Here is a 26,091-nt window from a genome sequence, read left to right as displayed (position 1 = left end):
CAAGCAAGTTGGTCTAGCAGGTCTCCAAGGGGGCACCCAGATGTGGCATCTTGTGGTTTACACGTGGGGAGTGGGATTGGGAGGGGATTCCATTTCCTTAACTGTGGCCCCAGGAAAATGTCCTAAGTCGGGGAGTACCATGTGAGTTATTATCCAACCCGGGACACTTCTGAGTAAAAGGGAGTTTTGTTTATAAATACCTAGGGACAACAGGTGGAAACCAGACAAACTGGTACATTTGGGTGCCTGGGTGATGGGGTGTAGGTTAAGCCACAAGCACCCACACAGCTCACCTCCCAAGAACCCTGTAGGTTGCTTGCTCACAGTAAGCAAGATTAGTAATGCCCAAGACCAGACCTGTTTCTCCCTCTTCCCACTTGTGGCATGGCTGATGCTGCAAGATCCATTCCAGAGAGATGAGCCTCCTCCTCCTGGGGAGTCCATGGGGCACATCGGATGCCCTGGGCACATCACTGGGCTTCTTCTAAGAAATGTCTTCTATGACAGCTTCTCTCTGAATGGCAGAACCTAAAGTCTTTTCATTGCGCTCGAGCTCATTTCATCTTTATGGCATTCTCAGCAGGAAGGCATCGTGATTCCCATTGTACAGGCGGGAAAATTGACGCTCAGAGACATTAGCTTGTCCCAGATCCCATGGCTATGAGTGGCCGAGTCGGGCCCCGGCCCAGGTGTGTGGCCCGCTCCTCTGGCCCTCCGCAGTCCACCACACCCTGCTGGCCATGAGCTGCGGCTACACAGCGCAGGCGTAAGTGCTTAGAACGGGAAGCAGAGTTTGGTGATGGGGTTATAAATTATTTGCTAAAACCTCAGGCTAAGTACTAGGCATTCTGTGGTTTTGACTAAGTGCAAATGCCTTCCCTCAAGTAGAGGACCTCTGTAAGCTGGGCTTGCTCAGCCAGGAATTCACCTTGGGATTCTGAAGATATGTATAGCCTCGCCGTTTGTGGATTTCACATTTATGAGCCCTTCCTTGGCACTTGTAATAACTGTCTGTTAAAAGTTTGCATTTTTCCCCTCTGCAAGGGCCCCTCTCCAGCCTTTTGGGTTGAACTTGTCTCTACCTTGTTCAGGATTTTGGAATTATAACAAGGGAAGGAATTACTAGTGAGGAAGCATTTACTATTTGCAGGATCCATCACTTCTGTTCACTAGTTAAATCCTCAGCGTGAGCCTAGGAAGTAATCAAACTTATTTTCAGGTGTGAAAATAGAGTCTGTGATTTGGCTGAGTCACTCTAGGGTAGGGAGAAGCTGGTTCTTAAACCCCTGAGGAGCTTTTCCCTTCTCTGTAAGGGTGAGGGCCACCAATCCCAGGGAGTAATTCTCAGAAGCCAGTGATGTCCTAGACAGGACTTTAAGCTACATTTAATTGAGGCCAAGGTGGAAGCTGTTCCAAGAACTCAGGGACACTTGGGAGCATTCAAATCTGTTTCTAGAATTCCAAGGACAAAGACCTTGGAAAGCTGCTGACAAATGCCCATTAAAGGGCCTGTAGAATTCAATTAAATCCAATGAACTTTTATGACTGCCTCCTGTAAGCCAGGTGCTGTGCCAAGTGCTTTGGGGAAGCAAAGGTGAATAGGCAGGTCCCTACCTTTATGGAACTCCCTGGATGGCGACACTGGCATTTCTGGCCTCACCACACAGCAGCCCCATGCCACCGAGATGGAAGAACAGAGAACCCTCTAGCAGGGGCCGTCAAACATGTTTGTGAAGCATTGAGTTCTGGAACCTTCTCCTGTAGCCCATCCACATTGGCATTTTCAAAGGCTTGAGAAGGAAGGACATTTGTTTAACTTTCTTTAGAGTTTCCTGAACTTATCTGACAATGGAGCCCACTCCTCCTATGTCCTCTTGTGCCTGGTGGAGTATTTACTAACATCCTCAGAATATTCCATGGAACACACTTTGGGATACAGCAACCTGGGGGCAGCTCCATGGTGGGCCTGGGAGGCTAATGGACGTGTTCTCTTCTTTTAGAATAAATCGTTTGGGGATGTCACTACTTCTCGCTCTTTGCTCTCTTGGACAGAAGATGCATCTGCGGAGGCTTGGGTTTAGCTTTGGCAGCTTACTTAAAAGGGCGTCTTTCAAAATTGGAGATTACTCAGGCTTTTCAGCCTTTCCGCCAAAGAGATCCCTTGGGTCAGCATACGAGTGTTTGGGGGACACGAACATGGCCACAGCTTTCATAACATATGCAACAGCACAATTTCCAGCAGGGGATTGATGCAGCCTAAATTTTAACGGAGAAAACACACTGGAAAACAACATGGGGAGGGGCCATTTGGCCTCTAGCTTGTGGGCTTTGGTCAACAGGGCTCCACTTTCGTCCCCACTGAGGTAGCCCAGCCTCACTGGCTGGACTCCAGGCATTTATTTGCAGGATGAAAATGGATGGGCAGCTGTTGACAGCATCACAACATCCAAGCCTTGGCCTCGTATGTCTGGGGCCTCTTCTTGGAGGTGACACGTTGACAAAGCTGTTTACCCAGCACAGCCAATGCAAGGAAGTAACTTAGATCCCCAAGGCTGTGGCAAAATTAAATGCCTTCATGGGTGTGGTGACATTTTTCCTTGGTTGAGAAATAGCCTGGCACCATGACTAGGGCACGTTCTCCAGTGTCATGCAGGCTTGGCCCTGCCTTGGGCCCGTTGTGTAATCTTTCTGAGCTTTGGGCTTTTCTGTTAAATAAGAATAATTCCTACCTTGGAATGTCCAGTTCTGGATGAATTTAGAGGCCCCCTGGGGTCTACCTTTAGGATTAGGTTGTCAAGTCAATGTGAAAATGCTTTATAAACTGTAAAGCTCTGTACAAATGGAGAAGATTGCAGTCAAACTTTACTGAGTACTCACTGTTTGCTGGGTCTGTTGTCATATAATGAGTTACACACATTATCTCATCGAAGACTCACAACAACCCTATGAAGTCGGATACTATGATTCTCCTCATCTAACGGACGAGAAAACTGAGATTCAGAGGTTGAGTAATTTGTCTAAGGTTACACGTGATGGAACCGGATTTCCTCCCAGGTCTGTTTCCTTGCAGAGCCCCAGACCTCAGTTCCGTAATCTTTGCTGGAGAAGAAGTATTCTCCTATTGGGGGCTGGCTAGGAGACAGGGGAGTCTGAACATTCTGAGGGAGGCGCAGGATTCTAGAGGCTCCGAGTCTTTCCTGGAATCTTTTATGTCAGGTACCCCCAGAGAGAGGAGCAGCCTTCTCACCCTGGCCTCTGCAGGTAAGAGTCCTTCCCTTCCTCCTAGTGATGAGGTGGGAGCATGATGAAGGCACTGCTTCTGCTGTTGCTGTGATGTTACTGGTAATATGGACAGTTATGGAACCTTTTATCTTGCTTCATCCTCACAACAATTATCAGGGAGTGACAGCACAACACCCCACTTCATAGTTGGGGAGACTGAGGCATAGAGAAAACTTGTGCCTGGTAAGCTCCAAAGCTGAGACCCAAACCCCAATGCTGGCTCTCAAGCCTGAACTTCACATCCTCGGAATGTTGGGGTTTCAGATCCTCTGGAAGGCCCCAAGGGGAAGCATCTCCTGTGGTCCAGTTCCCAGGCCAGGCCTGGAGAGAAAGAGATGGGCACTCCACATATTTCCATCTCACCAAACTTTACAACTGAGGTATGTCCGACTGTGCTGATTTCACAGATGAGCAAAGGCAGGCTTAGAGAGCTTGCAGAGATGTGTCCAAGGCCACCCAGCTAGGGAGGAGTACCAGTCTGCTGGGCTCCAAAGCCCACCTTTGTCCCTCTACCTCTCAGACACCCTTAGGAACCCTTCTGCTCTCTGAGACTCTCACCCAAGCACACTGTGTGCTTCTCAGTTGGGCACCCATGGGACCAGGACTCTCAGCATATTTACTTTAGGCCTCTTTCTCAGCAGCTCAGACCCAAAGGCAGGTGGTAAGAAGAGAGGGTGAAACATGGTAATGAGGGGAACCAAATCACCCATCTTACCCCTGTGATGGCCATGCCCCTAAGAGTCTCTGCAGATAACTTTGGCCACTGGATGGACATTTCCCTGTTCAGAAACTATCATCTGCTCTTCTCCTCCCAGAATCACATGCTCCTCATGCATTGTAGCAGCACAGAAGGCACCAGGACCAGGAACTTACAGGAAAACGAGATCTGAGGCACGGTTGCAAGATCCAGCCGCAGAGTCACTGTACTGGGAAGTGCTGATGGCAGGAGGGGTGTCTGCACAGGCTGAGCTGTGGGAAGCAGGGATAAGGCATTCATTTATTTACTTCTTCCTTTCACTATGCTTTATTAAACACCTACTGTGTGCCAGGCACCATGGTGAGTGCTGGGATTAAGAACAGAGGTTTTGGAGCTCACTGGACTGAATTCAAATTCCAGCTCCATCCCTGAGCAAGTCACTTAACCTCACTGTTTGTCAGTATCCTCAGCTCCAAAATGGACACAGTGGCAGCACCCCACTCACTGAGCTGTGGTGAGGATTAGATGAGGTTATGTATTTTAAGTACTTAGAGCAGTGCCTGGCACATAGTAAGAGCTGAATAAATGGTGGCTATTAGTGCTATTATTATCTCTGTCCTTGGGAGTTCACAGTCTGGTGAGGCACAGGCATTAAAAGAAACAGATAATTTCCTAATGACTTGGGCCAGGAAGTGAGTTACACTGAGTAATGAGTGTCAGAAAATCCTGCCTCCCTGCTCTCTATGAAATGCACTGAGGTCACATTCTGTGCTTTGTTTCAGGATGGGATCTGACTGGAGTACTCCCTCTGCCATGGGTGCTAGGGGGCTGGGGTCCAGAAAAGGGGTCCTTGCCATCTTCCCTCGTTTGGTTTCACCTTCTGAAAGGAGAGAAAAACTGCTGGGATTGGAAAGAGTAACCAAGGCTCCTTACAATTCTGCACTGCAGACAACAGACAATGAGATGGAAAATCCAAATGGCCAAATGAATATATAAGAGCAGGAAGTTTAACAGTTTTGATGACAAGCAGCACATGAAATGATAATCCCCTGGCAGGTGACAAGCATTTTGGAAGCAACAGAGCAGAAAAGGATTAGTGGGGTGAAGTTAGGGACCCTTGCTCCCTGGTCTGGTGGAACGCCTCTAGGGGAAGGGGGGCCACGTCCACTTTCTAGACTTTGCGGTGAGTTTTGTCACCTGAAAGGATCACCCAGAGGCCGACTATTCTCAATCGTCACTGCTTTTATTACACTCATGATCTTAAGGACAATATTTGCCCAGGGGCAGAGGGAACTAGACTTTCCAGGGGCCCCAGAAAGACTCAATTTTAATCAAAATGGCGATCACCTTCCTCTCACATCCTAACTGTAGAACACACACATTTTATTTTGTTCTTTTGTATTGTCAACTTTGTACCCAAAAGATCATCTCCGAGGAGCTATCTTTAAAGAGATTTTTTTTTTTTAATTGATGTCTCAACTTAGAGTCAGTCACAGTCTGGATGGAAAATTCTCCTTCCAGGAGGTCAGGTGTGCTGATCTTAGGACGAGACAGTACTGAAGCTAAATGTGCCTCTGAGGTTTGCCTGCTGCTGGGGCCAATCCCTGCGGTGGCTACTGACAGAGTTCAGGCAGGTTCTAGGCCTCACCATTATATTAAGCCAAGACTCTGGGCAAGAGCCAGACTGAGGAAAAGGGACCTGCAGAGGAGGGATAGACGGGTGAACCAGCGTCATCCCAGGTAATGAGACTTCCCATTCGGAGTGATCTTGTCTTGGTGGGTGTAATAGTGGCCCCCAAAAGATATGTCCACGCCTTAACCCCTGGCACCTGCGAATGTGATCTTATTTGAAAAATGGTTTCTGCAGATGTGATCAAATTAAGTATCCTGAGATGAGATAATCCTGGATTATCTGGGTGGGCTCTAAATCCTTACAAGAGATAGAAGAGAAGGGGCCATGTGAAGACATAGGCAGAGCTGGAGGGAGGCAGCCACGAGCCAACAGGTGCTCGGAGCCATGAGGAGCTGGAGGAGATGAGGAAGGAGTCTTCCCTAGAGCCTTTGGAAGCAGGGCAGCCTTGCTGACGCCTTGATTTGGACCGTGTGTTACTGATGTTGGACTTATGGCCCCCACAATTGTGATAGAATAAATTCTGCTATTTTCAGACCCCACGTCTGTGGTCATTTGTTGTGGCAGCTGTCGGCAATGGATCCAGTGGAGACAGAACTAAGTGATGAAAACGTTCATTGAAGAGCTGAGCCCATGAAGACCGTGGCTCACAAACAGGCAGGAGGCCCAGGGTGGGTTGTTGAATAAAGAGACAAAGAGGGGTCCAGAGCCTCTCATCCTCATCCTCGGCCAGCATAAGCTCAGGCCAAAGATGAGCTCCACCTGAAGTACCTGGGCGAGCACCATCCAGGGTGACGTGGGCAGTCGTGGCGCCTCTCTCTTTGATTCTTGCTTTTCCATCCTTCCCATTATGCCCACTGGCTTGCTGTGGTTACAAGGGAAGAGATCTGCTCAGGTGATTTAAGAATGCGTGAGCACCTGGGGCCCAGGCATATCATCTCAGCAGCAGCCCAAGTCACACTGGAATCTGGTACTTCAACCAGATGCAGGTGACTGCTGGGCTCAGGACAGTGCTGGTGACTGCCCTTAGCCCTGGCGCACTTCTCACACCAGAGTCCTACATCTGGGGAGCTGGAAGGGGCTTTCTGAACTCTCACGGACTGGATTCCTACACACCATGGCTCAGTCTTCTCACGAGACCCCATCCTTAGTTTTTGATACGTGCTGCTCCTCCACCGCTGGGCAGACTTAGGAGCCCACAGCATGAATGAACAAGCAGCAAGCAGATGCTAAGAGAACCTTTGCACGCAGCCAATCTCAGCTTGGCAGCTTGTTATTATTTTTTTTTCTAGAACATGTGTGTTTGTGGTTATGATATTATATTGCACACATTAATACAGTCATATTTTCTGCTAGTAAAATTGTTCCTGGCTCATATAATGGGATTAAATATATCAGTATTTCATGGTGTTCCGCAAAAAGCCCCATAACTTCCAGGTGCTCAGCCACGTGGGCAAGTTTGAGAACCACTGATCTATAATAAAGGGCAAAATCATTGAACACATAAGTAAGCAGGAGGTCTGAAAGAAATCATTTGTCACCAATCCATCAGCATTCTGGGAGGTGGTAATTGTCCATGTGTACAGGCAAACTGATAAATGAAAGTTATTTTAAATTTTCAAGAAGTATTTGATTATACTTTGCATCTAATAGAACTGATATGAAACACTGAAGACCTCTTCTAGCTCTCAGGGCCAAGCCAGAAAATCAGCCTCAGGACTTCATGAAATAAACGGAGCCTCGTGACTTCCTGGCCACACTTTGATTTGTCCATCTCATTCTGTCCACGCAAATGGAGGCTGCATATATAAACGCCACATCACAGATGCTGGCCCCGGCCCCAGGGTTCATAGGGTCTGCCGCTCAATCAGTTGACTTGCGAAGTGTCCTCAGGAGACAGGAATATCCTGGCATCAGGGTCATTGTCTGCCTAATCTGAACTGAATCCTACTGAGCTGTCAAATGAAACCTATAAAGGGTCCTCGAGTCCCTGCAAACTATTCTCAGCAGTTATTTGCAGGAAGACATTCTTTAAAGGCCAGGAAGCCTGGATGTTGGCCGCCTGCTAGAAGACGTTGTTCTGCCTCTGCAGAAGCCAGCGGTGGACTGGCTCCGGCTGGAGCGTGGAATGCATGTTAGTCACTGGGCATCCTTGAACTGGAGACGGTTTAGAGAAATCTGCTGAAGACCAAGGGGGTTATGATTTGGGATCAGAAGACAGAGAAATAACAAAGAATAATCATGCAGTAATAATAAAAATAAAATAAGCCTCTCTTACTTATAATGTAGTCATATCATATGATGAGGATGGGAATGAAGAAAATGGCTCAGAAAAAGCAAGTTAAGCCAAGGATGCACTTTAGGTCTGGAAAGGGTTACTCCAACTTTGGCCAAAGGAAATGTGCCTTCGTAAGATGGAGTTCATGATGAGAAAGCATAGGCAGAAAACGTAACGAGAGAAAAAAAGATGCAGCAAAATCTTCCGATGGATCCACAACTGGCTCTTAAAGAGAATTCTGAGTTCAGAGGCGTGTTGTTTATTCCTTGATCATTTGTTCAGACTCCTCTCTACTGTGTGGTAGGCACTGGGCTAGGCCCTGCTGGCACAGCTGTTCAGAAGACAGACACTGTCCTGCCCTTTAAGGAATGAGCTCTTCGGTGAGCAATCTATGAACACAGGTGGTAATTACAATGCCATGTGATAAGGGTTATCACTAGGAACCCAGGATCTGATGAAAGAAAGGGCATCTCCTCCAGTTGAGGGAGCGGGGAGGAGGGTGGCCATCCCCGTGTCTCTGCTAGAGAAGGAACCTGGCTTACTGAGCCTTGGACAGTGTCTCTTACGCTAGGACACATCATGGTCCCTGGAGAGCAGCTACCAGGAGCACAGATTGTTGTGAAAGCATTTTAATGACTGGGTCCATTCATAATGCAGCTGCTGTAGCCCCAGAAACTCAGACAAGGGGCAATACGATGGAGTCTATACTATTATAAATATTTGATCTCCTAAGACAATATTACGGTAAATATTATTTGCTACCCTGAAAAGCTTCAAGCTCATAGTTTAAATTTCCCCCATTAGGAGCCTAATGAAGAGGATTTCAAAGTGCACTCTCTGCGGGCAGGGCTTCCTGGCAGGCTCCATGCTGGGGAGGGAGGGTAAATGCAGGCTGGGTGGTGCTGGCTCTGGGCGAGGGAGACAGGCAGGCCCAGAGGGAGGAGTACCGCAGATGTCAGTAGAGAAGCCTGCACTGGGGCCCCTGGGGATCTGGGGGACCCGAGGGGGAGGCTGCACTTTACCCAGCGTCCCAGAGAGGAGTATGGGACTGCGGCTGTCTCTGCTTCAGATTCACTGGGTGGCCTCAGGCTCGGTACAAAGTCACCTCATCTGCAAAATATAGACAATATCTGGCCCTACCTTGTAGGATGAACATGTGGGAGAATGTGGGGACCTAGCACAGGGCTCTGCACGTATTAAGTTCGTAGGAAATACCAGCTGTTAGCACTGCAGCGAGCACGGCTCCTGCATTCTGCGGCTGCTGCTGCTGCTAATGGACAGCCCACACCCTTCAGGTTACAACCCAGCCCCTCAGCACGGCCCACAAGCCGCTCCTCCATCTTAACCACCTCTCTGCTGAGACAGGCCCCAGGTCCTGGCAGACACTTACTGTTGCCCCTCATGGCACTCGCGCTCCTTGTGCTTCCCCTGCTGCTTGCTCTCTGTGGCTGGAACACTCACATTTCTCTCTGCCTGGCCAGCTCCTTTGGGTCCATGATGCTTTAACTGCCGGGGCCCCCTCCATGGAGCCTCCCTGACCCTCGGGCACCTGGGAGACCTCTCTTGTGGGTTCCCTGAGGGCCCTGACTCTCTGTGAGAGGTGCTTGCTGGCCAGTTTCCTCTCCATGCAGCCATGAGCCTCTGGCAAGCAAGGATGGAGCCTCACTCATCTTTCTACCTTGAGAGCCCAGCAGAGCGCTTGGTGATTGGAGCTCAGTAGTTGCTTGTTGAATGAATGAATGTATTATTACAGACATTTACAGTCTCCAAAGGATTTTCATACCTGGTGTGCATTTGCTCCATGGATGTCCTGGAAGCATTGTGGTGCTTCTCAGAGGCTCAGGGAGGCTAAGTGAATTGTCCAGAGGTACTCAGCAAGTTAGGAACATGATAGTAATCCAGGTGCTTCTATACCCTGAGCCCAAGGGATGCTGAGTGATTACAGTGTACTCTGGGGCCTGGATTGTGTGAGTGGACTCAGGGCATCTTTTTCTGACTGTGACTGTTTTAAGAGGTGAGGACTCCTACAGAACTATTACTCCTGGCTCTCCTGCAGTTCCAGGTTATTGGCGGTAAGGTGGGAGTGGAGGGGTTCTCCTGGAGCTAGAAGCCATCAAAGCTCTCAGAGTCATCAGATCCTATGACAGGGTCTTGGAAGAGGAGACTGAGGCACAGAGAAGTTGGTTCACCTGCTCAAGGTCACACAGCGAGTCAGTGGTAGAACTTGGCAAGGAGCTCAAGCTCTTATCCACTGTTCATTTCCCTGGGTCTTTGACACAGAGATCACGCCAGGGTCTAAAACAAATCTAGCCCCCAGGATAGCTGGTGCTGATGATTTAAAGGGCCTGGCAGTGCTTAATCTTTCTGCCCGGCTCCCTCATTTTAGAAAATGTTGAGATTTAAGAGCTCATAAAACTGAGCTATAACAGCACCCTGCCAAGAACTCAGCATAGGGCTTTCTATCCTGGGCTGCCCGGCCCAGTGGTTTCAGTCTTGTCCCCAGTCACCCTGGGAGAGTTTTGCAGTCGATTACAGCTGCTGGGCTCCTTGGGCCCTCAGGAGGCCCATCAGGTCATCTATGTCCTTGCCAGGGCTGAATGACGTGTGGCATGGCAATGTGCGCAGTGACTGGCTAAGTTCATAAATTGTTCAGGACTCTGGCAGCAGTGGCAGCAAGGCTGGGCATCAGGGTTCATTCAGCCTGTCACCAAAACAAGTGAGCATTGACAAGCATTTGCACAGGGACCACCTTTCTGTGACCACAGCAAAGCAGAGGTGACAGATGCCCATGGAGCCAGCTGTGTGGTCGCTTGCAGCCCGCTTAATCCATTTTGATGGTGGTTTTCTTCTGGTTGAAATCCCCTTCGAAAGTTTAGGGCTCATGTCACTAATATATACTTCCTCCAGTCATGCCTCCAGCACCTAGCAGGGTCTTGTCCAATAGCAGATATCCAATCAATGTGTACTGGGTGGAAGGATGGATGGATAGGAGGAAGAGAGGGAGAGACAAAGGGAAGGATGGTAAATTGATTATGAAAACGACCCCATTTCTTCATGTCTCTCTGTATCCACACCACTTACGATGTGACTTTTCAGCTTCCTGCATGAAGAAGTGGAGGGCTTTCCCCCCTATCCCTTAAGTCTAAGTTGCATTTGTGACTCACTGTGGCCAATGGAATGCAGTGGAAGTGACAATGTACCAGCTCCAAGCCAAGGCCTCAGGGCCTCTTGTGTACTTCTGCTTTTTCCCTTGGCACCTGGCCAAGCCACTAAGTGACTAAGCATGAGCTGGCCAAGTGCATGATGACAGACACATGGCCTAGCTACCCCTTCACTTCGGCCTGTGGCCAGCCATCCCCCAGGCACATGTGTGAAGGGCCTCAGGCTGCCCCAGCAGCTGACCTGCAGATGCAAGAGCCCAGCTGAAGTCAAACAAGCCTGGATTAGATCTTCCCTGTGGAATGATCATCTCATGAGTGATAATAAATGCCTGTTGCTTTCAGGCTACTGAGCTACAGGGTGGTTAGTTATGTAGTGACAGTTAACCGATACAGTATAGAAACCGTGGGAAACTATGCTCTCCAGGTTCCACAGAGCCCCAGTGTCTCCTTTTCAGAGGCCTCTTCCTTGTCCCCTTTTGTCCTGTGCCATCCTCTCCTGCCACTCCAGCCAGAGCCTTCCATTCACGTTTGGACTTTCTTTCACTAAGTCCATATCTAAGATGTTGTGCAAGCTTTTCAATTCAATTCAGCCAACATTTATGGAGCACCTGCATACCAGGTGCTATGGAGATGGACAAAAATAACACATGACTCTTGCTTTCAGTACATTTAGTGGCCGTAATAGCAGCAGCATTAACGATAACTGATATTTGCACAGTACTTGACACTAAAAGCGCTTTCACACATTATCATATATTTGAACTTATGATTTAGGGGGTGGCACAGCAGGTCAGACGCAGATTCAGCTATTACTGGGTATCTACTGTGTATGCAGCACCACGACAGATGCTAGTGAAAATAAATGTCACAGGATCATTGTAAAGATTCGAGCTTCACTCAGTGCTGGAGTGGTTACGTCCACTCCCTTTTAAGCTGTATCCCTCCTCGTAGAGGAAAATTGAGATGCCAAACCAAAGACTACAAGGAACACATGTAAATTTCCACCTTGAGGTTCAAAAAATCAATTTTGCAAGTGCAAGTGCAGTCAGGGGATCCATGGCTTAGCATCAGTCCTTGTGGAAAAGATCTGAGAGAGATTTTAGTTGTCATAGCAACTGAAAAGCCAATTCTGTTTTAGATTACGGAATGAACATGGTAATCATGTTACAGGACTATGTGAGGGTGCTGGGCTTCTCATGCTACATCCAGGCCCAGCTCTACATTCTTGTTTTTTGGAGACAGAGTCTCCCTCTGTTGCCCAGGCTGGAGTGCAATGGCATGATCTCAGCTCACTGCAACCTCTGCCTCCCGGATTCAAGCAATTCTCCTGCCTCAGCTTCCCGAGTAGCTGGGACTACAGACACATGCCACCACGCCCAGCTAATTTTTCTGTATTTTGGTAGAGACAGGGTTTCACTGTGTTGCCCAAACTGGTCTCAAACTGCTGAGCTCAGGCCATCCGCCCGCCTTGGCCTCCTGAAGTGCTAGGGTTACAGGTGTGAGCCACCGTGCCTGGCCCAGCTCTACATTCTAAGGAGCCTATTAATTAACCAGAGTGTGGTCAGAGGGAAGACTGGGATGAAGAAGTGTTAGGAAACTGGGTCTGGATGTTTGAGGAAATTTGGAATATTTAGCCTAGAGAAGAGAGGGCCCAAGAAAGATGGCAGGGCAACTTTAATTGTTTGAAAAGTCTGCTGTGTTTAAGAAGGCTAGACCTCAGACTGCTGCCAGTGGAGAAAAAAAAAAAAAAGGCTAGACTTCTCCACTGTTGGCCATGAGAAAAGAATGAACAGGGTGAGAGAGAAATAAATTTCAGTTCAACTTAAGCAATAACTTTCTAATATCTGAAACCATCCATCAAGGGAACAGGCTCTTCCTCTGTGGAGAAGATCTTCAGTATCCATTGACTAAAGGTTGTTTGGCTTGGTAAGAGTTTGAGTTCAATGACTTCTAAGGTATCTTCCACCTCTGAGTCCCTGTGAAGAGCTCTGCAAAAGTGGCTTCTGAGACCCCAGGGGCGGCCACATCCTTTTGTAAAGACAGCTAAAAAGAAGGTTAATTGGAAGAACGCTTCCATCAGCACATTGGACTCTGGTGGCTGCTGAGAACATTTGAGAAATTGGTCTATGCCAGGAGAATGTACATTAGCCATCCTATAGGAACCCATATAAAGATTTTATCTATATCACAGTTCATACGTATATGTTATGAAAATGTGGCCTATAATTATATAACTACATGGCATCTATGTAAATGTGATGTTTAATTCTTCTCTGAAGAGGTGGGATTGAAAGCCTGGCTGGGCCCCTCTTTTCGTTATGGTGAGGGGCTCCTCTCTCCCAATTAAAGGGTTCAAGAATATGAAGCCACAGTGTTAAGCAGAGGGAGTAGGAGAGGAAGGCAGACAAGGGAGGGGAGTGACAAGGAACCAAGCCAAATGGGTGGTCAGATTAACGGTGCTGCAGCAGGGAGACACGTCAGCTGGGTGAGGGGTTGAGGTGGGGGTTGTGTTCACTTGCTTCCGGCATGCAGCTTTGGGATGTTGTTACTGTTGTTGTTGTTGTTGTTTGAGACAGAGTCTCACTCTGTTGCCCAGGCTGAAGTGCAGTGGTGCGGTCTCCACTCACTGCAACCTCTGGCTCCTGGGCTCAAGTGATGCTTGTGCCTCAGCCTCCCTAGTAGTTGGATTACAGGCACCTGCCACCATGCCTGGCTAATTTTTGTATTTTTAGTAGAGACAGGGTTTCACTATGTTGGCCAGCTGATCTCAAACTCCCAACCTCAGGTGATCCACTCACCTTGGCCTCTCAAAGTGCTGGGATTACTGGTGTGGGTCCCCCAGCCCGGCAGAAGATTTTGTTGATGATAATAGTGCTAATAGTTGACGTTTACCAAGCATTTACTGTATGCCAGGGACTATGCTTTACATGTTATCTCATTTAAACTTCACAACAAGCCAGTGCTGTAGGTGCTCTTGTTACCTCTACTTTAGAGAAGAGCAATTAAGGCACAGAGAGTTTAAGTAACTTAGCCAAGGTCACACAGCCGGGAAGTGGCAGAGCTTGCATCTGAACCTAGATTGTCTGACTAAAGCCTGCACCTTTAACCTCGTCCCAGTCACATCTTGTCTGTCTCTGTAGTGCTAGTGGAAGGTTGTCCATCTGTCCTTCAGGCATCTGCAGTCCCTAGGGTGTGAATAGGACAGCGTCAAAAAACAGTTCAAGAGTGCCGAGCAATCCCACCACCTCAATATATTGATTCCTCCCCTGGAAAGAGACAGGAGAGAAAGATGAGTTCTGTCTGGTAGCATAAATTAGCTCTGTGCCCTTGGGGCTTTGTCTCACCATGCTGCTGCCTTGCCGTTCAGATGGCAGGCCTGCCTGCAGCAGAGCTGTTGCTAGAGCGATTCGTGGCCGGCACATTGCAAGTGCCAGGACAGCAGCTTCCACATTGAGCCTGGACAAATGGCAGAACAGAGCAGAGGGCAACGCAATTTACAAGGAATCTTAGCAACCAGGCAAGGGGCAATAAACCAGAAAATCGCTGAGGAAACTCAGTGGAGCATGAGCTAAACGAATTGCAGGATTTGTGAACCAATTTACACCCATCAGTGGAGGGGTGAGAGGGGTACCGGGCGGCTCCGAAAGCCATGGCTGGAGAACTGCCAGGTTGTCACCCACGGCAGACTTGTTGAAGGGCAGTGAGGACACACAATCCCTGCCAAGGGACCGCTGGGCAGTGGTCTCTGGGGACATGACGAGAGGACCTTTGGCTGCCCTCTCTGCAAGGGACCTGGGGTACCTCATCCCGCTGTGGAGGGATGGGTGTCAGGGAAGGGGAAAAGTATGGATGGAGGGCCTCTCTTCCTTGTTCCCAGGGAACTGGTAAAAGACAGATGAAGTGTTCTTGACCAGAAATGAAGCCCACCTTTGGTTTCCATTCCAAGGAGTAAATCCCCTGGGAAGTGAACACCATTTCTCACATGAGGCGCCCCGATGGGAAGTGGGAAGAGGCTGGTGAGGACGTGGAAAACCAGCAAAGCAGCGAGCAGCACCTTCTCCTGTGGGTGATGGTGGCACATGTCTGTGCAGAAGCACACTCCCATCCTGGGAGCTCTGGGAGGGACAGATTCAGCTGTCCGTGGACCTATGCAGTGGGGAGGGCACAGGAGGGGCCAGGTTTTCCCATATAAACATTCCCAGCTAGTTAAAGCAGAGCTCCAAGAGAGCATGTGAGGCAGACATGTCCCTTTCGGCCACACAGGGTCTAGGACAGCGTCTGACCCCGCGGTGGCCTGGCATGTTCAACGGTCAGGTGAATGATCAAGCTCTCTAATAGTAATAAATGTGCAAGGTCCTGAACTGGTATTAAGGGCTAGAATCTCAGGTTAAGTTAAAAACAACAGTGTATAGATATTTTAGTAAGGAGACTAATGCATTGCCCTAACAGCGTGACTCTCGCTGATACTCCTGGGAATGGGAGTGAGACTACATTGCAAAGAAGTGGGCCTCAGTCTTCCCATCCGTAAAGCAAGGTGGGAGGTTGAAACCACACTTCTCTAGGGCCATCTCCAGCTCTGTCTTGCTGTGGTTTTGCGATTCTCAGCAGCACCAGAGTGGCTTGGACTTTTCCCTGGAGGAGCAGTATGATCCAGTCTTCCCACAAGCCACATGGTGCTCCCCCCAGAAGCTTCTGGAAAGCCTGTCTGCTCACCCCACTGCTCCCTTTCCTCTGAGTTCTAAGCTCTACTGGCCACAGAATGGCTCCCCAAGGCTTCGCTGCTGCTCAGCAGGATGCAGCACAGGGGATCTGTCCTTTTCAGGTTCCTGCCACAGTTCCTGTCTGGGAATCCACCTGCAGTGCAGGGTCTGGACTGGGAGGAGGGAGCAATGGCAAAAATGGCAGCGACCACTGACCCAGGGCCTAGCTCTCTGGCCCTGAGCACAGATGGGGAGAGAGCTCAGCTGTGATTGAAATGGCCTTGCCTGCCACCCTAGTGTACAGGGCACAGAGTGAGTCACACAATTTAGGTCAACACAGGGCAGTGGCATGGTGTGGGCTCTGGAACTGGACACAGCTGGGTTTGAGCTCTCTCTCCACATGGCTGTGAGGCTCAGAAAACTCCTCGGAGTGCATTAGTCTTTTTGTGTGTACTAGAAGGCTGAGGAGTACCTGAAATAACACATATGGCTCCTTAGTACGGGGCCTGGCACATTGTTAGTGTATGCTCGGTGTTAGCTAATTTTTGGTGCCTATAACCTAAATCCTAGTGACTAAGATGCACGTGTTCTTTCCTGCTTGTTGTTAGGCCATCCTAGAGATTCTAATCCTATGGGACAAGCTGGAGGCCCAGGACTCTCACCTGAGCTGAGATCCTTGGCACAGGCTGGGACTGCACATGGGAGTGGAGTCTAATGTCCACATGACTTAGGAGCTAGCTGAATGGTCCAAAGAATCAAGGCCAAATGGATAAGAACAAGAAGAAGAATCAGATCTTCCAGGAAGGGTCTGTTACAGAGTGTATCAGTCAGCTTTTGCTACATGACAAACAGCTGCAACATCTCGGTAGCACATAACCCCAAGCATTCATTTTACTCATGAATCTGTAACTTGTCTGGGGAAGCTCTGCTTCATATGGTCCCCAGGCTGAAGGAGCAGCAGCTACCCAGGAAAAGCTGTGCTCACAGCTGTGGCAGAAGCACCAAGGAGCAGGTGAAAGCTTGCCAGGCCACTTAAGGTTTAGGCTGGGAGCTGGCATACTCATTTCTGTTTCATTCTATTAACCAAAGCAAGTTACGGAACCAAGCTTAAAATTAAAGAGCAGGAAAGTGGCTGGGTGTGGTGGTTCATGCCTGTAATCCCAGCACTTTGGGAGGCCAAGGCGAGTGGATCACTTGAGGTCAGGAGTTGGAGACCAGGCTGGCCAACATGGCAAAACCCCATCTCTACTAAAAATACAAAAAATTATCCAGGCATGGTGGCGCATGCCTGTAGTCCCAGCTGCTTGGCAGGCTGAGGCACAAGAATCACTTGAACCCAGGGAGGTGGAGGTTGCAGTGAGCCGCGATTGTACCATTGCACTCCAGCCTGGGCGACAGAGTGGGACTCCACGTCCCCTGCCCCGCAGATAAAAGGAAAGTATACTCTGCCCGGGTGGAGGCTGCAGCAAGGATGTAGTTACAGGGAGGGGTGAAGAATTGCGGTCTCCAATTTGATCTTTCACTTAAAGAGGGAACCCTGGTGGATAGGAATAGATGTAGGAGGCAGAGAGATCCCCAAAGAAACAGAGACCAAAGAAGGTCTGCAGTGGGGCTGAAGGAGATGTGAAGTGAGCAGAACTGCTTCAGGTAGAAATAACAGTGTCCGCTTCCCTGGGTCCCAGGGCATCACCATGAAGCCCCACTGGCCAGGACCTCTCCATTTGACTTTATCATTGCCAAATGGGCTGGCATAAAAGTGGAATGGCTCGCATCCTTGTAGGGAAATTGCCCAGCGTTATATCAGAAAGAGGCTGTATTTGATCAGAGACTTACCAGGACTTCCGTTATACCAGAAAATGACTAAGTGATATCACTGTGTAACAGTTCATTCCTTAAAAATTCCATTCCTCTCAGGCCGGCCGAATGTACCCAACTGCATCTTAAAATGGCTCTTAAGGTGCACTTGCCTGAAAATGCCAGGAGGGAACCTGGTATTGGTGAAGGGAATTATTAATTACTAAGGCAGGCATGGCTTTAAAGAGATGGCCTGGGGTCATGATTATTGTTTTTTTTTTTTTATTTGTGATTTGTGTTCCTCTTAACTTCCAAACAAATTTGAGATGACTGACAATTAAAAATATGGGCCCCAGGACAGCAAGATTAAAGATAAAATATCCAAAGTCATAGGGATGAAGGGAAGAAATGATTAAACCAGAAACCTAGCAGAAGATAGTTACTGCAATTGCACATTAAATTGAGCTAAAGCGAAAGGGAAAATATGATGAGTTATTGGATAAAGGGAAGTATAGCTATTTGTCAGGAGAGCCAAACTTTTCCCTGACACTCAATGTGAGCACAAATTTATCATGAGAATCTCAACAGAGGGGGACAGTGAGGCCCATAACAGGCGCTCTCCTCCAAGACTCCTGCAGAAGATGCAGAAACATTCTTCAGATGGTCGTTTATTATATCGACCCTGGATAAAAGCTGAGGTCTTCGAGATGAACCCTTCTAGATTTAATATAGCCCCGGCTAATGGCTTATAGATTGTTGAAGAGACAGGCCCAGTTAGAGTGTTAGAAGGTCAGCCCTAGAGCAGAGGGCAAACACTGGGAGCGATGTGTGGCTTTCCTCCTGGAGCCAGACTGAGAAAGGACTCCTAGATGGGCACTGCATGGCCCACATCCTCCTGGAAGCACGATCGCTAAGCAAGGCAGAGTCCTGAGTAGGTGAAGAGCAAGAAAGCCCTTAGTATAGGAAGAAACGTGAACAATCAGGCCACAAAATGGACTACAACCATCTCATTTCATTTATGTGAACAAACCATATACGCAAAGAGAAAAGACTCAAAGGAAATTCACCAGTTTGTGAATAGTGGTAAACCCTGGGTTGTAGGAACTTGGAGGATTCTTTCTCCTTATAATTGTCTTTACTTTTCAAATCTTCTAAGATTCAGCTGGCATAATTTTATAAACAAAAAAAAAAAAAAGAGAGAGAAAGAAAATGTCTTTCCTAAATCATGTTTCTGAGGTATTTAAATTGTGGAGAGGAATCACTAGCAATGGTCCATGTCTTCCTGGATAGACATCCTTCCAAGCAGGTGGGAATAAGATGTTCAGAGCCATGGAAGTCTTCATTCCTGTTTCTGCTTCTCTCACAAGCTACTAAACCTAACCCTTCCTCTCTGCATCATGTGGTTTCACAGAGAGTAAGGAAGATGTGGAGGAGCTTGGCAGCTGTGACCCCTGATCATAAGAACATTTCGCTTTGTTGGCACAACTTCTCTGGCAGGAAAACTGGCAATATGTGGCAAAACCTTAAAAGCGTGCCTACCCTCGCTACATTGATTTTATATATGGAAACTTATTCTAAGGAAATAATCATGGCCACATGGGAAGATTGAGCTGTAAAGACATTCTTTACTGCATTATCTGTACAGCAAAATATGGGGAAACTCACTCCACATTTAGCAAACTTAAATATTCACCATTAGGGATGCAGTTAAATCAATGGTGGTCCTAAGGAACACAGTACAACCTTCACAGAGGACAGTTTGGTGGGATGCCTAGTGGCAAGGGGCTGTTTTATGGGTCTCTGTTAAAAAGTGCAGGTTTCAGAAGCTCATGTACAAGACTGTTCTATTCTTGGAAAAAGGAAAAATGTATACATCAGTAGGATTATAGATGATTTTTCCTTTCTCCTCCCTATTCCTATTTCTGGTTTATCTGCATTTACTAAAATTTCTATTATGACTATTTTTTTGGTAATTAAAAAAATGAAAGAAAATGCATTTTTTTCCTCAAAGTAGTACTATTTCATAGTTCTGTTTTCTGAAGGAAGATTAGAGGAACACGTGCAGTGTTGGGATGATCTTTAAGGACCCCACTGGGAACAGGCTTGCCCTGGTTTCAGGATAGGAGGTTGGAGCTGAACAGGATGAGGCATCTCTGGGCCATTTGTCTCTTGCGTCCTTTCCTTTGTGTCCCTCCCTGGGTTTGAAGCAATTTGCATGACACTGCAGCACGTCCGCCTTCCCTCCTCTCTCTCCTGCTCCTCCGGTAGGAGATGATTATGGGTGATGCCCCCTACTGGAGGTGGAAAATGCCAGGAAGCAAGAACAAGAACAATTGCTAACCCTGATGTCAGGCTGGCTTTTGAAAGATGACATGTTCTTCTCAGGAAAGACTCGCTTTAAGAGACAGGGACCCAAAGCAGTGCCCCTGCCTCTTGTGTGTACCCTCCATGAGATTTGTTTGGCTTTTTGCTATTAAGTTCAGTCCTTTGAAAATTCATCCCGGTTCAGTTTCTTCCCATGTTGCTCCTCTTTGCAGACAAGCTAAAACAGACGAACATTTTTCTTCTTGGTCTCCCTAGGTTATAAGCCACAAAAGTGAAGGGATATGTCTTCAAGAGAAAAATAATACATTGGGCATGTCACAAATATTACCGGGCCTTTGTGCCATGAGATTAAGGGATGTCTGGTTGAAATAAAGACAGGCAGGAAAAAATGTCATAAGAGTGAAGGAAAGAAATCACAGACGACAGGAGTCCTGGATTTGAAGAGACCCAAATGAAGCTGGTGACATGTCTCCTTGTTAGAATGGTTCTTACAGTGCGGTCCGGGGATGTGGGTGGGACACAGGGGTTGTCCATGAGTTTTATAGAAAGGAAGGGAACAGGTCTATATGGAGGTCTCCTGAATGCAGGATGCTGTGCACGTGCTATCTCACCAGGCTTCCTACAGCCATGGGAAATAGCTGCTGTCCTCCACACCCCACAGGAGAAGAGACCAAGGTTTAGAAATGCTGAGTAACTTGCCTACAGCCACGCAGCTAGAAAGTGGAGAAGTCTGAATTTGAACCCATTGCTGTCTGACTCCGGAGACTGAACTCTTTTTGCAGTACTAGGCTCATCTCCCTTGCTGTCAATATTGATAACATGACTAAAGCAGATGAAAATGCTTAGCCTGGTGCTTTTGGCCTTGGCATGAAACAAACAGCTCCAACTGTTTGCCAGAGGCACTTAATTCTAAAGTTTTAAATGCTTTCTGTTTCCGGCATGAATCAGTTGTTCGCTTTTAAGATTGTAAACAAAGGGTTACTTTACAGTGTCTTACCAAAGCAGTATCAGTGTTCATTTATTCTCCTGAGAGATTTTAAAATTTATTTTATTTTGCTTTGGTGTTTTGCAGCAGTCAGCAGAAGAGGGGGATGTGCTTGGTTCACTGAAGTGGATAATGGCTAGAACTTTTTAGGAGGCTCTGCTCAAACAGAGGAGAAGAGCTCCCTGCTCTTTATCAAGAGTCTGGTGGGCATGGATAGCAATTCCAGCATTTTGTGGCTTTATAAACACATTTAAAATATTTATATTGAAGCACTTTCAAACTTACAGAAACATTGCAAGAAGAGTACAAAGAACTCCCATATCCATTTATTCAGATTCCTCAGTTGTTAACATTTTACCACCCCAATTGTTCCATCATCTTCCCTCTCTCTATAGACATCAACCCATCAGCATTAGTCTCTTTCTGAACTTTTGAGAACAAGTTGTGGATCTGATACCCCATACCTTTAAATACTTCACCACATCAAAGACATTCTCCTACATAACAATCATAGCCTTCCAAATTCAGAAAAGGTGCTGATACAACATCACCATCCAATTCACAGACCTCATTCAGAATTTGCCAACTTTTCCCATCAATGAATTTCCGATCAATGTTTCTTTTTTCCTCCCTCCCTCTCCCCTTCCCTTCCCTTCTCCTTCCTTCCTTCCTTCCTTCCTTCCTTCCTTCCTTCCTTCCTTCCTTCTTTCCTCCTTCCATCTCTCTCTTTCTCTTCTTCTTTCTTTTCACATGGTTCCAATCCAGGATCACATGTTACTTTGATTGTCATGTTTATTTCCTTTCAATATGGAACAGTTTCTCAATCTCTCCTTATCTTTCTTGACCTTGACATTTTATGAAGAGTACAGATTTCTCGTTGTTTTTTTTCCCAGTGCCTCGTGCTCAGGCTGTGCATTTTGATGGAACACCACAGAAATTAGGGCTTTTCTCAGTGCATCTCATCAGGACACGTGATACTGACCCTTCACACCACTGGGATGTGATCCTTGAATGTCTACCGGGTCACGGTGTCTGTCAGACTTCTCTACTGTAAACTCACCATTTCCCCCTTTGTGATTGACAAGTATTTGGTGGAGAGATGTTCCAAGGCTACACCAATATCGGGGCTGGGTAGAGGATCAATGAACATGATATTGGCAGAGCCTCAGAGTATTTCCCCACCAATTACTATGCCTGTTAATGCCTTTATTTATAACTTCGATGATTGTTGCCAAATGGTGATAATTGATTTCCACCATTCCTTCTGCATTTATTTGTTGACATTTCATGGTAAAGAAGAGCCATCTCTTGTGATTTACTTATCTACCTACCTACTTACCTATCTACCTATTCATGTCAATATAGACCAAGCTTGTCCAATCCACGGCTCACCAGCTGCATGCGGCCCAGGATGGCTTTGAATGCGGCCCAACAAAAATTTGTAAACTTTCTTAAAACATTACGAGATTTTTTTTTTGGCAATATATTTGTTTAGCTCATCAGCTATCATTAGTGTTAGTGTATTTTATGTGTGGCCCAAGACAATTCTTCTTCCAGTGTGGCCCAGAGAACCCAAAAGATTGGGCACCCCTGGTATAGAAAATGAATTGTAATCCATGAATATCATTATTTATTTCGGTGCTCAGTTGTCACAGATTTGACTAATGAGGCCATTCAAGCTGCCTTCTGTGTCCTTTTGACAGGTCTACATTGTTCTATCTTTGACATAAAGAATATCAAAGAACTTTCTGGAATAAGATGCTCTTGTACAAGTACAAGAAAGTCTTGTACTTTCCTTGCCTCAGCCCTGGAATCAGCCATTTCTCCAAGAAGCTCTGGTTCCTTTTAGTGGAGGGTCGTGTTTAGAAATCAAACACCGGATGCTCCCTTCTCCTGGAGTGAGATTGTTTTCTAGGCCCTCTTGGCAGGCAGAGCTAGGAATTATATGTGTGTACATGTGTGCACACACACACACTCACTGTGTAGTATATGTTTATATATACTATGAATACACATAAACACATCTATCTATCATCTATCTGTCTGATCACAAGATTACACTGACACTTCCAATTACAATCTATCACCTCAGGATTCTTTCTATTTCCCCCCTTTCCATATCTGTCAATCCCTTCTCCAACGGTGAAAAACCTAGCTCCAATTAATCTCAATTTATTTACTCCTTCAGTCAGTCCCCCTAATGTAACCCATGTCTTGATGATGCCAACTGACTCTGAGTCCCCGGCCCTGCCACCTCCATCCAGCCCACAGCCACTTCCAGGGCCCCGGCCCTGCGCCACCTCTAAGGAAAGAAAAGAGAAAGGAAGAGGCAGAGGAGGAGGAAGAGCAGCTTGAAACCTTGATCATTTTCTTTGGGATCTTTCTGTCTTGTTTTCTTGTGTAGTTAACACAATCTGGAGCCACTATTGTTTGGAACAACCCTTACTCCCAGGCTATGCAGAGAGGACAGACTTTTTTTTTTTTTTTTTTTTTTTAGTAGACAGGATCTTGCTCTGTTGCCCAGGATGGAGTGCAGTGGTAGGATCATGGCTCACTGTAGCCTCGACTTCCCAGGCTCAAGTGTTCCTCCCACCTCAGCCTCTCAGGTAGCTGGGACTACAGGCACACGCCATGCCAGCTAATTAAATTTTTTTTTTTTTTTTGGTTTAGAGACTGGATGTCTCTATATTGCCCAGGCTGGTCTTGAACTCCTGGGCTCAAGCGATTATGTCTTGGCCTCCTAGAGTGCTGGGATTACAGGTGTGAGCCACCGTGCCTTGCCTGGACCTATTTTTATACCAAAAGATTCCTGTCCCCTCCACTCTTCCAAGTCATTGGATGGGGGGACAGTCAAGGTATTGGTAGATGAGCAACTGGCTTGATCCTTTCCATCAAGGATTGGAGCTGAGGGTGGTAGAGACTCTGGGCCATGAAGTCAGGCTTGAGTGAACGGCACATAGTCTGGCCTGAGGCAGCCGCTTCCGCCATGGCACACTAGAGGAGGGACCCCTTGCAGAGAGCACAGAGGCATGGCACACAGAATGCCTCCAGCTTTTGTGGACCCTGAAGCTTGTACAACTTGCGGATCCTCTTTAAGAAAAACAATGTGAACATGAATACATGAGCCTGTGGCGTGGCCTTTAAATGCTTCTTGCTCTTTCCATAACTGTTTTATGGAAATTAACTCAAGTGGGTATCTACTACTTGGCCAAGAAGCTAAGGCACCAACAACAAAGCAAACGCTAGCTATTTTTTCCCCTCAATTGTGAAGGTGAAGTCAGTTCAACGTTTTTGTCCCTGAAAAATGCTCCTCTTAACTAGACTACTGAATTGCCAGATAAGATTTGGGATTTTGCAGCAGTAAATAAAGAAAAATCAGAAGTTATAGTTTTGGCATTGCCATCCCAGGGTTTTAGTGTGGTTCACAAAGATGCCTTCTAAATCAAATGTCTGGGTGTCCTTCAGGATTGCTGTTGATTCAACATTCCTGGGCATGCTTTATATCCAGTGCCAAAGAACTTCAGAGTTCATATCAGAAAAAGTTTGCAAATCCACTAGCTGCAACTTTTGGAAGTGAAAGTTAACCCCTTTTCTAGGAAGTAGTGGACCGCAGTTGAGCAGAAGACTGCTAACTAGAGAGGCCGCTCAGGGTTGGGGGTCTTGCCAATAAGGGGCACTGTGCCCCTGGGAGTGCCGCCTGCTCACCCCTCCCCACATTCTTGCCCACTCCCCTCCTCCTTCATCCCTCCCTGTAAATCCAAGAGTTGAAAGGGATTTGGACAACCTTTTATGAAGGAGAATACAAAGTTATCATCACTGATGTCAGGAAGAAAGACTACACAGTGCTGGATCAAGAGGACACTTCATCATTATCTAGTCAATTCCTGGCTCAAGTTCTAGCTCTGTACTCTTTAAGCAAGTTACTTACACTTTCCCAAACATTAGGTCCCTCTTCTGTAAAATGGAGGTAAAACTAACACCTAAGGACCTTGTGAATGGCAAAATACAACAACTCCCCACAGCTAACAGATCTGTCTGATGCACCAGGCTCTGTTCTGAGCACTTCGCTTACATTGTTTCATTTAATTCTTACTACAACCATGTGAGTTAGTTGCTATTTTTATCACATTTTACAGACCAGGAAATGTAGGCACGGGAAGTTAGGTGATTTGCCCAATGTCATTTAACTAATTAATTGTTATTTTTATTAGATCTGAAGAAACTGGATGACTGAAGCTCAAGTTAATGCCCTTAGTCTGATGAAAGGATCCTTTGCTCATTTCAGAGGGGAATTCGCAGCAGGTCCTTTTGCCACTACATGGGGAAAGCAGAGGGTGGGAGAATAGTTGGAGACTTACCACTGGGTGTGCGCCAAACTAGCCTGTGGTTCAGTAAGAGAGAAAGAAAACCTGCTCCTCCTCCAGGTCGGGTGAGAGCACCAGGATGTGGAGAAGACGTGAAGGGCTCTAAGATCCTGAAACTTTCTCCCCCGGTGGGAAAGGAGCAGCCCGTGTGTCTGTGGGGCCCAGAGGGCCAGTATCCATGGCACCGACCTCGTAAGGTAGCTCATTACCTTGGCTGCCCCAGGTAGGGGGCCATCAGGGAGTCTTGCTGAGAGGGGCCAGGCACTGAGGGGCTGGCTGCCCAGACGCAGGCAACCCACCCATCCCTTAAAAGTATACAGTTGAGGCCAGATGTAGTGGCTCACGCCTGTAATCCCAGCACTTTGGGAGCCTGAGGTGGGCGGATCACAAGGTCAGGAGTTCAAGACCAACCTGGCCAACATGATGAAACCCCGTCTCTACTTAAAATACAAAAATTAACTGGGCATGGTGGTGGGTGCCTGTGATCCCAGCTACTCCAGAGGCTGAGACAGGAGAATCGCTTAAACCTGGGAGGTGGAGGTTGCAGTGAACTGAGATCACGCCACTGCACTCCAGCCAGGACCACAGAGCAAGACTCCATCTCAGAAAAAAAAAAAAGTATACAGCTGAAAGCCCAAGGCACCTTTCAAACCTCCAGTGACTCCTAAATTCAAAATGATACATTGTAATTATGGGACATTAGCTGGCTTTCTATTTAAGACCTACACGCTTTGACTAATTTGGGATTGGTGACTTTTCCCCAAAGAAAGTCTTATAAAGAGATATTGCTTGGGGATTATCTAGGTTCCCAAAAGGACATTTGGCTAAGGACCCTCCCAGCTCAGTCATATGGCCATTTAGTGGTACAGCCAGAA

Source organism: Trachypithecus francoisi, unplaced genomic scaffold (assembly GCF_009764315.1).
Source record: "Trachypithecus francoisi isolate TF-2019V2 unplaced genomic scaffold, Tfra_2.0 Contig01579, whole genome shotgun sequence".
Taxonomy (NCBI): Eukaryota; Metazoa; Chordata; class Mammalia; order Primates; family Cercopithecidae; genus Trachypithecus; species Trachypithecus francoisi.
The sequence above is the reverse complement of the archived record's forward strand: the minus strand, read 5'-3'. Positions refer to the sequence as shown.